We start from the raw sequence: 16,243 nt of genomic DNA on the forward strand, positions 1-16,243 counted from the left end.
GACATCAGCGGCAGCTCCTGAAGGGGAATCCCCATGTGTTCGGGGATTCCGCTTCAGGAGTTTCCCCTGATGTCACTGCCCAGATATGGACAGAGACATCAAGCGCTCTGTTCAGGAGCGGAATCCCCGAACACACGGGGATTCCGCTCCTTCAAGGAGCTAAAGTGCGGCTAGCACATAGCAGAGCGGGGAGATACCTCCCCGCTCTGCTATAGTGGCGTCGCTGCAGTAGTAGCAGCCGCAGCAGCTGCTGCTACTAGCGGCGCCATCTAAGGTGTCGCCGAGCCAGGGTGCTTTTAACAAGCAGGGGAAGGGAGCCAGCGCAGCGCTCCCTCCACCTGCTGTACACCCCGGCCCTGCAACACAGTGTGCAGCGATGCCATTCGTCAGAATGGCATCAACTCCTCCTCCTCACATGCACTCTGCGCTGTGAGGAGGAGGAGATAGAGCGCAAGCGCCGGGAAACCCGGCCATCACTCGGAACACATTCCGGTGATGGCCGTGTAATACCCGGCCCCATAGACTTCTATGGGAGCCGGGCGGCCGGGTGTCCGGGCAAAGATAGAGCATGTCCTATTTTTTGACGGCCGGATTTTCCGGCCGTCAAAAAATCGGTCGTGTGAATAGCCCCATTAGGGGTCTATCATTCCTAATGCAGCCGGGTGCCGGCCGATTTATGAACGGCCGGCACCCGGACGGGAAACCCTGCCGTGTGAATGAGGTCTAAGAGCCATAACGTTTTTATTTTTCAATCAATAAAGCCGTGCGAGGACTTATTTTTTGCGTAACGAACTGTAGTTTCGATCAGTACCATTTTTCGGTACATGCGACTTTTTGATCTCTTTTTATTCCATTTTTTGGGAGGTGAAGTGACCAAAGAATTGTGATTGTGGTTCGGTTTATTATTATTTTCTTTTACGGCGTTCACCGTGCGGGATAAATAACGAAATAATTTTGTAGTTCAGGCCGTTACGGACGCGGCGATACCAATTATGTATAGTTGATTTGTTTGTTTATATATTTTAATTAATAATAAAGGACTGATAAGGGAAAAAGGGGGATTTTTACTTTTAATACTTTTAAATCTTTTATTTTCTTATTTTTACACAACTTTTTTTAACTTTTTTTTTACTTTATTACTTTGTCCCACTAGGGGACATGAGGGCAGGAGGCCCTGATCGCTATTCTAATACACTGCACTACATGCGTAGTGCAGTGTATTAGAACTGTCAGCTACTCACTGACAGCAAGCATAGTGGGTCCTGACGTTGTCAGGACCCACTAGGCTTCCGTCTATGGCATAGCCGGACGCCATTGTTTGGTGTCCGGTTGCCATAGTCACCATCGCCGGCCGCTATCGCGTAGCAGGCCGGCGATGGCAGCTTAACCTCTAAAAAGCCGCGATCTCTATAGAACGCGGCTTTTAAGGGGTTAATCAGCGGGGACACAGCGATCGGTCCCCGCTGTAGGAGCTGTGACAGCTGCTGAACAAGACAGCAGCGTCACAGCTCCTGTATGTGTCGGGAGGACGGCCGAAACGGCCGTTACTCCCGAGACGTACTATTACGGCATGGAGCGCGAACGATACAGCTGCCATGACGTAATAGTACGTCAAGGAGCGGGAAGGGGTTAACTGTGGCTTTGCTCACACTATACATGGCCCTGCATTGCTTTAAAGTGCTAATAGAAACACCGCAGTTATAGGTATATGTGATAATGTTATATAATGTGTGATCATATGTATTCATCTTTAATATGACTAGTATGTAGCTATTCACATTTTTATTCAGTTATTTTAAAGATAATCGTCTTTTTTCCTATAAGATTTCTATTATTTGTATCCCGTGAGCCTTATACTGTATATTTAATATTTTATTATTTCGTAAGCAACTATGTTTGTACTTCTAAACCACTAGGGACCAAACCAGTGGTCTAGGTTCTACGTGAAACTTTTTGGTACCTAATTTATAGGCCATTGCTTCAGAGCTTTATAAAGGGTGTGTGTAAGGTCCGGCATTACTGGGATGTGAGCCAGAGGTCCTGGGAATCTAAGCAGCACTAGGATATTATGCTGCAGTAATAAAAAATAAATGCTATTGGTCATCCAGTATTCATAAGTTTCCTGCCTAAAAATCTTCTTAGTGCTGCTGTTCTGATGCTTGGTTTTCGCAGAAGAGGCACCAAGGACAGTAAAGGTGTGGAGACTTATCGTAAAAAAAAAGCCAGGCTTTGTAAAACCTAAATGAAAACAACTGTTATTCATACTAGCGTTTATAATGGAAATCATGCCATTGTGACAATTCCATCTTATGACGGATTCGTTGACTGAAGTACGCCATAGATACAATGTGGTCAATCGGGTTTCCGTCATTTTCGTGGTAAGAATAGTGCTGCATGCTGCACTATTCTTGCCATCAAAAGTGACGGAAACCACCACAGAACCCCTGATGGAGGCTCACAACAATAATATGAACAAGGGTCTTAGTAGTATTTAAAGCAGACTTATAATTGGTACAGACAATGCGGGTTAGCAGTGTACAATGGTAAATACTAGAGTCCAGTGCCCAACGTCTGTATCCTATTTGGACTGCAGTTTAAAATATGGACTGTCACCAGTAGATAGTATTTCTTATATATAGATGTAAATGTGTTAAACACTAACATGACTACTACTGCCACTAAATTAGTTTGATTTTAGAAATATAGTAACTTATAGAAAAACAGACCTCTATAATTTGCTGCCTTATTACTTACGCTAGACATGCAGAAAATACCTGAAGACATACCGTGGTTCAGTAATGAAAGGCACCTTCCCTTGCATAGTGCACACAGAATATCTCCTGGAAATTTATACTAAGATTCGGTATTTGTCTCCAATTGCAAAACAGGAACAAAACAATCAGGATGTTCCCTTTATAAAAAAATTATACTGTTTTGATAATGTTAAATCATGTTTGAACCTGTGAACTACTTGTGGCGGGGGCTTTCCCCCCATAGTGATGTGTCTATGATGAATCAGTCGGTATACATGCAGACTAGGAGCTTAGCTAGCAGTGAAAAGAGCGATCAGTACAATGCATTTGGTCCTTTGGCTGACAGGGCACAGCTGGGAACAGATTTTCGAAATAATGTGCTTACATAGGCAAGATACTTTTTAAGGTCTTTTTAAAGGGCCTCTGGTTACATTTGCTGTTAATCCAATTCCCCGGCAAGTATACACAAATTCTTAACAGCTTCCAGGTGTTATGATCAAGCTTTGAATTTATATTTCAGGCAGAACCCTTTTTTGCTTAAAAAAAAATAAAAAAATCTAACCTCAACTGGAAAAGTTTAAGCGAGTGCTAAAAAAACAAAGTAGTACATTAAGTTCTCAACCATACTAAGGATTGATTTAGCTATGTGTGTCCTTCAGAGTGAAACATTGGGTAGTAAAAGCAGCAATGACAGATATTTTTATGATATATTTTATCTGTACATAATTTACAGGAACTGCCATAGCATCTGTATATCTATTCTATATCTATTCCATTCCCTGCAGCACCAGGAGACAGGTGTTAAATCCCAGCTGCCACACCATCAGTGGTTCTTACACCACAGGCTATCTACACCCACCCAGCGTCCTACTGAATAATAGTGAGTAATAGCTGAGCACATGTATTATACAGTGATACAAGTTCAAGAGGATTAGATACTCCGTTTTGATTTAGAAAAGTGATATCTGCATGTCCATCATGTCCCCACTCTTAAGAGTCAATATTAAAGATCAGCGATGTGCTGTTTGTTTTAAGAGGACAATACATAAAATAACAAGTTGTCTTAGGAAACATATTTCTGATATTAGAATTTGCTCCGTCAAAGTAATCGTATCCTGAAATAGAGCACTGAATAAATAGTTAAGCAGGAGCTAAGAATCTTTAGAAAACAAAATCCAAATTGCAGTGGTGTTTGGTAGTGGGAATGGACATAGTACGTTACCACCAGCTCTGAGACTGCATGCAGGCCAACTCCCTCTGCGAAGTTTCTGCTGACTTGTTTGGGATTTAGCAGACCTGGTGCCTGCTCCGCTTCGGATGTGACAGCTGCACTCAGAGCTGCTTCACTGCACAGCCTTCTATGTTTATTAAGAATCTTTCCCAGCCGGCTGTTCTGGAGTCTCACCAATACAGAGGTTATTGCCGTCTAGATAATCTGCCTTCCTTTAATTAAAAACCTGTGGATCCATAATTTTAAGAAATTTTTGAAAACTTTAATCTTAAAGGAGCGATTTAGTTTTGGTAAAATGTTCAGAAAACACATAGCATTTATGACCTCAATGTACATGCACTGCTTATGGAGGGTATATAATCTGAGGCTTCACATTATGCTTGGCTGACTAGTTGATTTATTACATTTTAGGTTGACTAGTAATGCTACATATATAATCCTTTCTATCGGAGGAAACTTTTTATGAGTAGTCTGATTGTCTCTAACAAGAGACAGAAATACGAGAGTATAATCTTTAATCCGTGCTCAAGTAATATGAAGCTAGTCCTGAGACCACTGCTGGGGAAGCCAACCGCAATTGGAGGGGCAGGGTTTTGTTGAGCTCTCAAGATATAAATGTCCTATACACGCAAGCGGTTATACTTTAGATTACTGAAATGACAGAAAATAAACCAGTTTCATCACACTCTTATAATGTTCTCATGACATTCATTTGAGCTTTGACATTTTATTTTTACTTGATTTTCCATGACAGAAACTAAAGGAAGCTTTGTAATGCACAGGCTTTTATAGGTTAATGTGTTTGGTCTGGATTATGAAATGAAGAGGAAAGCAGGTTTTTTTTTGTGTTCAGTTGAATTATCCAGCTGCAACTTGATGTGTATTGGAAGGAATGTAGTACGGAAAGGTGCCTGGTTTATAATTCCTAATTTGGAGTTGCTGCTAACAAAAAGTCTGTCTGAAGTCAACAATAGCAATAGGAAAATTCCCACCAAAACACATGCAAAAAAAAAGTGGGCTAAAACTTACTATGTACAGGAATAATTGTTAGTACGATTTCGGAGGTGCCCATTGTGCTTGCTCTCCTTGTAGTCATCACCAGATTGGTACTGGACCTTTACAGCCATATAAGCAGGGGCTAAGGCCCCATGCACATGAACATATTTTTTTCCTCCCGTAAATACTGGCGTAAATACGGGTCCTTTGTCACACGTATTCGACCCGTATTTCACCAGTATTTACGGACCCGTGCCCATAAATACGGGTCCGTTGTCACCAGTATTCCACCTGTATTTACGGACCCGTTTTCTCTGCACTAATCGGCAGCCCCTTCTCTCTATCAGTGCTGGATAGAGAGAAGGAGCAGCCCTTTCAGGCAGAGTGTCCGCAGCGATTGAAAGTAAAAGAAGTTCATACGTACCCCGGCCGTTGTCTTGGTGACGCGTCCCTCTTTTGACATCCAGTCCGACCTCCCTGGATGACGCGGCAGTCCATGTGACCACTGCAGCCTGTGATAGGGATGTGATTGGCTGCAGCAGTCACATGGGATGAAACGTCATCCCGGGAGGCCGGACTGGAGGAAAAAGAAGGGAGTTCTGGGTAAGTTAACTTTTAATACTATTAACTCCAGCGGTAGTCTCTGTCCCGGGTTCTGAAAGAGTTACTGCCAATCAGTTAACTCTTTCAGCACCCTGGGCAGTGTCTATACCCTGACGTCGCCTAGCAACGCTCCCATAATTACGGGTGCACACATGTAGCCACCTGTAATTACGGGAGCCCCATACACTTCTATGGGCCTGCCCGTGCCGTAATTACGGCCTGAAATAGGACATGTTCCATATTTTTCAACGGCCCCAGGCACCTTCCCGTAAGCAAACAGGAAGGTAGCTGTGGCCAATAGAAGTCTATGGGTCCGTAATTACGGACGTTTTTACGTTCTTGTGCATGGGGCCTAAGAGAGAGGCCAATATACTTTATATTTAACGTTCTTTACATGGTGCTGCCAAGTCTAGGAGGAATTGTGATGATACCAATTAAATGAAAGAAAAGCTCAGCACCACTCTCTTTTATGAAAACTTGGTTGGACGCACCACCAACATCCCATTTGAAGACAGCAGAAGAGTCAAAGCCAAGTTACCATAGAGAAGTAATATATAACTTTTTTTTTCCAGAGGCGTAAAAAAATTGGAAAAAGTTGTGTATTTTTTATTCCCCAATGTCTTGGATTCTTTGCTTTACTGAAGGATAAAATCACAGTAAATTATAATATACACAGTCTCTAAAGTTAATAATAGAGCTCACTGGTTTCCTTTGATCTAAGCACCATACTTGTACATCAGTTCGGATATGTTAATAGTGCGTAAACTTTGCTACACAATTATATTGAAGATGACCTCTTTCTGTAGTTTTGTAGTTCATTTAAACTAAATAGAACATCACTGAAAGCATAGTTTCCTTTCATCAATGAACTATGGCTTGGCTTCATGCTTTCATTTCCAATCACCAACATTGTATAATATGCTGACAGTCAAAGAAAGCCATAAACAGAAGCATATGTTGTGCCAAGTTGTATTTTCCATTGTAATTTAGCCCAGTTGTTTTGTTTGTTATATTGTCCTCATGTGGCATTTGAAAACAACCAATTGCTACATGCAAAGAAATATAATTTGATACAGGTTGATGACATCACAAGTTCAAATTATATTTTAACATAAGCTATTAAACATAAATGTAAGCAAACTATTAATAGACAATTGGAAGTCCTCAGTGTATATTTGCAACATTGCAATTCCCTATTCTTTGTCCCACAGACATGGGTAAGAGACTTAACTGCTCCAGTACAGATGTAATTTTTGTCAATGAGTCCGTCAGAAGCAGTAGAGTTTATGAAAGGGAATGAAGTGGTAAATATGAAAATTACAGTGCACAGCCTATATTTGCTGTTTCAAAAATACTAATGTTATTTTGAGTAATTAATCTGCGAAATAAGTAGTCATACCTTAGGGCGGGTACGGAGAAGGTGCAACTATATCCATGAAGGCTGGTGTATCCTTCTGGTCTTGTGCATTAAGTAGAATCTTTCATGGGAGAGAAACTTCTCCATAAGTGGAAATCTGTTCTACAATGTGGTGAGGGGGCTAGCCTACTGGCAATGATTATAATCCAGAGATATACTCTTGTATCGATATGGGAACTCTACCTTACACGGCTGCTGTACTATGGCTTTTTGGCCATCAAGCACCAAACGTTCTAGACATTTAAAGATCATTAACCCATTCCCGACATTTGTCGTAATTATACGACTTGGAAAGCCAGTGCTTCCCGCAAAATGTCGTATACTTACGCCAAATGTTTGGCACCGGCTCAGAAGCTGAGTCGGTGCCATCATCCTCGGATGTCAGCTGTATCTGACAGCTGACATTCGGCTGTAATGGCGGGGACCGAAATTAGCTTAGATCCCCGCCATTAACCCCTTCAATGCAGCGTTCAAACGTGATCGCTACAATTAAGCTGTTTGCAGCTCATCGAAACCCCAGTAATGAAATTGCCGGGGTTCCGGTGGCTGCCTGATCGGCTTCCGTAGCCGCCGGCAAGATGGCGCCGGCTCAGGAGTTGATCCGGCGTCATCAGCGGTGGAAGTAGGCTGTATGTTACAGCTGACATCCACCTGTAATGGCAGGAACCGGAGCTAGCTCCGATCCCTACCATTAACCCCTTCGATGCAGCAATCGAAATCGATCGCTACATCTTAGCGGTTGCTAGCAGATCGCCAGCCCTGACAGGCAATCAAGACTGGCGACTGCTGCTATGGCAACAGGAGACACAATGGCCTCCTGCTCTGCAATTATGGAAGCCGATTAGGCCCCGCCAGGAGGCGAAGCCAAATCGGCTAGCTGTCAGTGAATAACTGACAGATCTAATACATTGCACTACGTAGGTAGTGCAATGTATTAGAAATTAATAAATCTGACAGTTGGACCGTCAAGTGCCCTAGTGGGACTTGAGAAGAAGTGTAAAAAAAAGTATAAAAAAGTGTAAAAAAATAATGAAAAAAATAAAAGTTTGAAAGCAATAAAAGTTTCAAGTAATAAAAAAACACAATCGCCCTTTTTCCCTTATCAAGTCCTTTATTATTGAAAAATAATAATAAACCATACATATTGGCTATCCCCGCGACCGTAACGACCTGAGGTATCAAAATATTATATTATTTATTACACGCGGTGAACAGCGTAAAAAAACCGTAAAAAACTTTACCAGAGTTTCTGTTTTTTGGTCACTTTGACCTACAAATATTGGAATAAAAAGTGATCAAAAAGTCGCACGTATCCAAAAATGGTACCTATAAAAACTATAGCTCATCTCGCAAAAAACAAGCCCTCATACAGCTCCGTCGACTAAAAAGTTATGATTCTCACAACTTGGCGACAGAAAAAAATACGTTATTTTTACAAAAGTTATTTTATTGTGCAAAAAGTTGTAAAACATAAAAAAGTGCTATAAATTAGGTATCGCCGGAATCTGACTCACCCGCAGAATAAAGTTAATATGTAATTTATAACGCGTGGTGAATGCTATGTAAAAAAAAACTAAAAAACTATGCCAGAATTGCGTTTTTTTGTTTACCTGGCCTCCCAAAAAATAGGATAAAAGGTGATCAAAAAGTCGCATGTACCTCAAAATGGTACCAATAATAACTACAGCTCGTCCCGCAAAAAAAAAGCCCTCATACCACTACGTCTGTGAAAAAATAAAATTAGTTAAGGCTCTAATAACTCAGGAAATAAAAAATATGCCGTTGTGCCGGCCGAGGGGAACATTTCTTCTGTTTCAAGAGGCGATTTATCAAGGACCTAAAATTAGGGAACCAGGAAGGGGAGAGCCCAAACATATCTGCTGGAAGCGAGGGTGCCCGTATTATACCAGGACAACACTTTCCTGGCAAAATTCTCCAAACTGCTAAGGTGCGGAGTGTGGACCAAAAGGGGGATAAGAAAGGACGCCATATATCAGTGCGACACCGGCCTGTGCAGAAAGGATTGCTCACAGCGTAACACACATCTATGGATCATTTTATTGTTTTTTTACCCCATTATTATGCCACCTGACTATGTCCCTGATGTACTCTGCCCAGCTTACATGTACCCCCACATTATAAATGGAAACACCAGCAATAATCAAACAAATCTACTACCAAGCAAAATCCGCTCTCCAAAAGCCAAATGGCACTCCCTCCGCTCTCAACCCTACAATGTGCCCAAACAGCAGTTTCCTTCCACATATATGGCATCGTCATACCCGGGAGAACCCTTTTAACAATTTTTGGGGTGTGTGTCTCCAGTGGCATAAGCTGGGCATGACATATTTGCCACTGAAATGGCATATCTAGGGAAAAATATAAATTTTTAATTTGCACCATCCGCAGTGCAATCATTTATGGAAAAGACCTGTGGGGTGAAAATACTCACTACACCCCTTAATAAATGCCTTGAGGGGTGTAGTTTCCAAATGGGGTCACTTCCCAGGGGTTTCTTTTTATTATTTCACATCTGAGCCTTTGCAGTTGTGAACCAATACTTTGTAAATCGCCAAATTAGGCCTCAATTTTACATGGTACACTTTCACTCCTGAGCCTGGTCGAATGTCCAGGCAAAAGATTAGTGCCCCATCTAGGGTGTTTCTAAAAGCGGGAAACACTGCATAATAATTAGAGAGCTGTCTTGTTATGGTGACACAAGCTGGGCACCACATATTGACATATCTATGGAAAAAATCCCATTTTCACTCTGCAACATCGAGTGCACACTAATTTCACACCTGCAGGGTTAAAATGCTTACTACACCCCTTGGTAAATGCATTGAGGGGTGTAGTTTCCAAAATTGGGTCACTTCTGGGGGGTTTCCACTGTTTTGGGCCCACAGGCGCCCAGAAACCAATCCAGCAACATCTGCACTCCAAATGGCACTCCTTCCCTTCTGAGCCCTCCCGTGTGCCCAAACAGCAGTTTATGACCACATATGGGTTATTGCCGTACTCTGTAGAAATTGCTTTACAAATGTTGGGTTCTTTTTTTTCCTTTATTTGTTGAGAAAATGAAAAATTTTGCGCTAAAGCTATGTCTTATTGAAGAAAAAGGAATGTTTTTATTTTCACTGCCCAATTCGAATAAATTCTATGAAACATCTGTGGGGTTAAAATGCTTACTACACCCCTAGATGAATTCCTCAAGAGGTGTAGTTTTCTAAATGGAGTCACTTTTTGGGCGTTTTCATTGTTTTGTCCCCTCAGGGGCTTTGCAAATGTGAAATGGCCTCCGCAAACCATTTCTGCTAAATTTGAGCTCCAAAAGCAAAATAGTGCTCTTTCCCTTCTAAGCCCTGCCGTGTCCAAACAGCTGTTTATTACCACATGTGTGGTATTGTTTTACTCGGGAGAAATTGCTTTACAAATTTTACGGTGCTTTTTCTCCTTCAGTTCTTGTGGAAATGAGAAAAAAAATCGCTAAACCTACATTTTCTTTGAAAAAATGTAGATTTTAATTTTCACGGCTTATTTCCAATAATTTCTGTAAAAAACCTGTGTGGTCAAAATGCTCACTATACCCCTAGATAATTTCCTTGAGGTATGTAGTTTCCCAAATGGGGTCACTTTTGGGGGATTTTCACTGTTTTGGCACCGCAAGAGTCCTTCAAACCTGACATGGTGCCTAAAATATATTCTAATAAAAATAAGGCCCCAAAATCCTCTAGGTGCTCCTTTGCTTCTGAGGCCGGTGCTTCACTCCAGTAGCACGCTACGGCCACATGTGGGATATTTCCAAAAACTGCAGAACCTGGGCAATAAATATTGAGTTGCATTTCTCTAGTATAACCTTCTGTGTTATAAAAAAAAATTGTATTAAAAATGTATTTCTGCAAAAAAATATGAAATATGTAAATTTCACCTCTACTTTGCTTTAATTCCTGTGAAATGTCTAAAGGGTTAAGACATTTTCTAAATGCTATTTTGAATACTTTGAGGGGTGAAGTTTTTAAAATGGGGTGACTTTTTGGGGTTTCTAATATATAAGGCCCTCAAGCCCCTGTAAAAATAGCCTTTTTAAATTTTCTTGAAAATGTCAGAAATTGCCTCTAAATTTCTAAGCCTTGTAACATCCTAGAAAAATAAAAGGATGTTCAAAAAAACGATGCCAATCCAAAGTAAACATATGGGGGATGTTAATTAGGAACAATTTTGTGTGTTATAACTGCCTGTCTTACAAGCAGATACATTTAAATTGAGAAAAATGCAAATTTTTGGTGTTTTTCACAATTAAATACTAAACATATCGAGCAAATTTTGCCAGTAACTTAAAGTCAAATGTGTCACGAGAAAACAATCTCAGAATCGCTTGGATAGGTAAAAGCATTCCGAAGTTATTACCACATAAAGTGAAACATGTCAGATTTGAAAAATGAGGCTCTGTCAGTAAGGTCAAAAGTGGCCAAAGAGGGTAAATGCATAAAAAAAAACACATAACACTCAGGTGTATGTTGTTAGATTACCATAGAGAGCATATTTTTTTTCTGGAGGTTTTCTCTGGATCAGCACCTGGCTAGAGCAAGATGACTGTGGTCAAGCACCTAAGCACAGCTATCGTCACCTTACAGCAGTGTAGACATAGAAAGGCATTGAGGAGAATATTGGAAATGATTGTTCATTGTAGTTACGCCAGTTTTATAGTGTAAACATATTAAAAATATGGCGTTAAACCTGGGAGTGGCATGTACAAAGAAGCACCAGGCAAATCTTCTGCACCAAATCCTGTCTACTTATTCCTGCCCCTTGCCCGCTCACGAAGCAGTCCCCTTGTTCTGCTGGGTGATATGTGAGCAGTCCGGCTATATTTCTCTGCTATAGCGATGTCTCCAATGTGCAACAAAGACAGCAGCTAAGAAGGTGATTAGACCCCAAGATTACACTGGCGATGCAATGGAGGAGTGGCCATACCTCACGGCTGCGAGTATAAAAGACGTTGGCACCAAATTAGAGCGCTTTGTTAGAATTAGAGATCTAACCACACCTGGTTATTGTGGTGGTGAGTCGGTTCTTGACCTGCACGTCTCAAACTCAGAAACGGAAATGGACTCTACGAATTAGGAAGTGGTGGAGCCTACGGCAACCCCTGCACCTCCCTCTGTGCAATTTGATGCTACTGTGGCACATATGCCTCTTAGCCTGATCCAGACACAAACCTTTGCAACTGGGAGGTTTGAAAGAAGACATATCCATCATACGGCACAATCTTAAGAAGGTGATTGAGAGAACTGGTGTAGTGGAGGGCAGAGTAAGTTCTTTGGAAGATCAGCTTCTTGGTACAGAGTACTTTGACGTTTGGCAAAACACCTTTGGCCTGGGCACTCTAACCCCACTATTTGTGATAGAAAGAGCCAGCAGAGTCCTCACCCATTGCTGCCTCCTGGTCATCCGTCACGACCAGTCCTGATAAAATTCCTCACTACAGAGACCAGGTTAATATATTGCGTAAAGCCAGAAATCATCAACAGCTCACCATTTAAGGAAATAATATTTGTCTCTTTCCGGATTACTCGGCTGAAATTTAGAAACAGAGCACTTAAATTATGAATGTTATATGAGAGCTGCGCAAGTTTCATAATCAGTTATGTACCCCGCTTGGTAGAGAATTGCAACTATGGGAGACACATTTTTTTAGATAATCTGAAGAACACTATTGTTTCAACACGAAGGTTGACTTTGCCAGGCCAATGACTGAAAAGTTATGACGTCCTTGTGGCAGTTTTTCAAACACATACAAATGTGCCAGGGAAAGTGAACAGGGCTTCAGAATCGGGCTGAGCATGACTCACTTACTAAAAATTTCCTGCACTTTTCTTGCTAAAACAGGGTCCGTAAACAATGCCAGATCTGACCTGTCATTGTTTGAAGACCATGGCAGATTTTTTAATAGGATGTGCTCCCTGTTGAGTAATCTGGCATACGCTGCCCTGGGAGAGACCGGACCATATAGCTATTATGGAATATGGAGTCTCATGTTAATATGAAAGCATGTATGTCTTTAAAAACCAATAACATATCTATGAGAATATAAGGACAAGCTTTAAAAATTGTCCCATTGGTAGAAGTCATCTTTCACATCTTATTTCTAACTCGTCATCACTTTCTTATTCTGTAACCAGTACCATTGTTTCTACAGGTCCCTCTGGAGATCTGGAAACTGCCAGGTTTATATAATGTATGTTATTGAAATGAAGAACAATTCTTACACTCATTTACCTGATGCAAGAGGTTTTTCTGCCTTAGGGAACAATTTTTCCTACTATAGTTTCATGACTGAAAAGTTCCATAGCCATGATGTCTGGAGGAATCGCCATTGGTGAATCTAGTAAAATAATACATCAGTATAATCATTTCTCCTGGTGTGTAGCACGGAAATTCCGGCATGTCCTGTTCATATTTCTGTGACCACACTTTAAACAAAAACATGAAACTACTTTGGCTGAAGTATTAACCATAGAAGAACAAAACCCAGGGTAATGGATCCTGCTTCTTCTAATGAATTCTGATCTTCTTCATTCTTGCCTTATATAATTACTTTCAAATGTCAATGTCTCCATTGTCTAACCACTAAAGGTAAGTATTTTCCAGCAAAGTTGATATCATCACTCAAATGTTATATATCTGTGTAATCTTTTATACTGTGTTGTACGCTTGTTCTTTATATAAATAAAGACGCCAGTTGTGTATTTGACATCTTTGTTCCTAATAACGTTTTATTGTTTGTTTTTTTTAAAAAAAAGATATATTTCTGAGACCAAGAATCTGCAGCTATATCTTCCAAACGTTTTATCTGGAAGGGTAGTCCCAATTTCACAGCTCTGCAGTTAGCCCTAGCCCCTGGTGTCAACTTAAGGGGCTCATCTAAATGAAATCACACTCTTCACAACTTAATGTCTTTTTTGCCTTTTGCATTGGTCCAGACTTGACACTTTTGCCCTTACAGTTTTCCACTTTCATCACTCAGAATCTGAATGTTTTGATAGTAGATTCAGTAATGAAATATTCCGTGCTGGAAGCCTTTTTTGTTTTTCTCATGAACGCCAACATTCAAATATACTTTTTATTAACTTAAATTATTCCAATAGACCAGTCTCCTTTTATGCATGCTAGACCACAAGAAAATAAGCATTATATATGATAGGGAGCTTTAGAAAGCAATGTTTTTCTAGATGCTAGAACAGATTTTAAGTTTCCTACCATGTTGTTTTCCGTTCTGGAAACTGCCAACGATTTGTTAAAAACAAGGAAAGTGATTCATAAGGCATTCCTATTTATGAAGATGAATGGAATTGATGAATGCTGTGAAGATGCTGACACTTCAGAAGCAGATGTGCTAAGATTGATCATCTTATGATGCCATTTGTCTTAGCCAGCATGACTATGATCACCTTACATTTGGATTATTACATGTGAGTAGTCATTAGTCATTCAGCCACTGTTATTTTAACGCCAAAATGTCTAAATCGGAAAGATATTCTGACGTTTAGCGGAACCTATTCTTCAAAAATGACTGCCAGGTTTCCAGATGTTTCAGCAAGAAATGTTTTTTTCTAGAGAAACATGCTATACTTCCCAGCATCCTCACTTACTATTAAAAATACATGTGCTCAATAAATTAATTCATGCAGAATTATATAAATATACCTTGTGCTAAGTAGGACATGTTATTTTGTGCTCTTCTGCAAACGAAGAATCTTAACTGTTTGATTTAATAACCTTGATTCATGGTTGAAGGGCTACAGTATCAGACACAAAGACAATTAAACCGCTCACCAACCCATCTGTAAGCTGAAACCTGCTCATCCCATGCATGGAGGTGCTGCTGCACCACAGAAACCAGAATAGGAGATTGAAAACCGGCACCAGGTAACATTCAGGTACAAAATCTTTATTCAGGTGTAGATGGTTTCCAGCAGAAGCAAATCGATTATCCATTTTTTGGGGAAAATAACCTTAGCCGTAGCATAATGAACTATATACGGCATGCGCTATGGCTAAAGGGATGTTTTACAGAAATCCAGGATCTATCTGCTTCCACTATATTCTATCTACTGCTGAATAAAGATTCTGTACCTGAATGTTGTCCGGTGCAAGATTTCGCTTTGCTATTAGGACTACAGTATATTTTAAGCAAGCTACTTTCTTGCAGAGGGTTTATAAGTGTTCGCCAACTTTACTTAATAAAGGCCCAAGGTCTTTCCAGGGTAGGAGAGTGTTACAAAGTGCCGGCTGGAAACAATGGATCATGTGTATAGGAGTGTGATGGCCTTTTGGCTAGGCTGTGCCTCATGACCGTGCGGGAGTCGAGTGCGGCACATGACCCTTAGCTGCACGTCCTGGATAATGACTATATGGTCCCAGTGGTTTTGACTCCCATGTGAAGGATAGCAATATGGTAACAGAATAAGCATAGTGTATGCATTAGCTTATTGCATAGTTACATTACCAGATCCAAGCCTCAAGCATAGATACAATATTGAACCAAGCTTTCTGTGTAGATACAGTAAAATAACCAAATCTTTAGCAACTAGCAATTGTCGGGTGTAGCTTGTGTTTGTGGGTTGGTTTGCACAACATCACATTCTTCAGACAGAGAATAATTGTCATATCCCTTTTCTAAATTCTGATGGTTATCAGTGATCTGGTCTGTTTTAGGACCACATTTGCTGTGATTGTTTTAGCAGTTGCCTGTGACAACCTCATAATTGAATTTAGAGGAGAGCGGCCATCAAGGGCCTTTCTTTTTAATTTACCTTTATCTTGTAAACTTTTCGAACTTGAAGTCAAAGTTGAGAAATTCATAAGTTTTGTACAGAATTCACATTTTTATTGACTGTTCTCCATGTGAGTCACAATAAGAATGCTTTCCTGTTCCTCTGTCCAATTGATTGAGCTCCAGTCCTTTTCTCGCAGCCATCACAGTTCAGATATTTTCCTTGACTTCTCATGGCTTCATGAAATAAACAAGCTTACTGCTAATTAAAAATTGTAAGATGAAACCGGAGATTTTAGCATTTTTCAAACCTCTAAAAACACAAAGAAATATTGAAAAGTGTTCTTCGTAATAATAGTCAGTGAGCAAACTTTATTTTTGTAAACGGACCAGTGTTTTTCCATTTTATAATTGATTTGTAGGTTTTTATTGCTGTCCCAGGAAGCACAGTGTTTAACTTGGAGACA

General features: G+C 40.5%; 2 protein-coding genes across 3 annotated transcripts in view; one reads left to right on the forward strand and one right to left on the reverse strand.

Moving 5' to 3' along the window:
* Window positions 1-4,065, reverse strand: part of ECM2 (extracellular matrix protein 2) — a 57,750-nt gene extending 53,685 nt beyond the window's left edge. The window contains exon 1 of the mRNA XM_075832323.1: window positions 3,976-4,065. The gene's annotated coding sequence lies outside the window, so the exon portion shown is untranslated. The remainder of the gene's footprint in view (window positions 1-3,975) is intronic.
* CENPP (centromere protein P) overlaps window positions 1-16,243 on the forward strand; it is a 392,723-nt gene that overhangs the window by 328,792 nt on the left and 47,688 nt on the right. The window lies entirely within an intron of this gene.

This window comes from Rhinoderma darwinii, chromosome 7 (assembly GCF_050947455.1).
Source record: "Rhinoderma darwinii isolate aRhiDar2 chromosome 7, aRhiDar2.hap1, whole genome shotgun sequence".
NCBI lineage: Eukaryota > Metazoa > Chordata > Amphibia > Anura > Rhinodermatidae > Rhinoderma > Rhinoderma darwinii.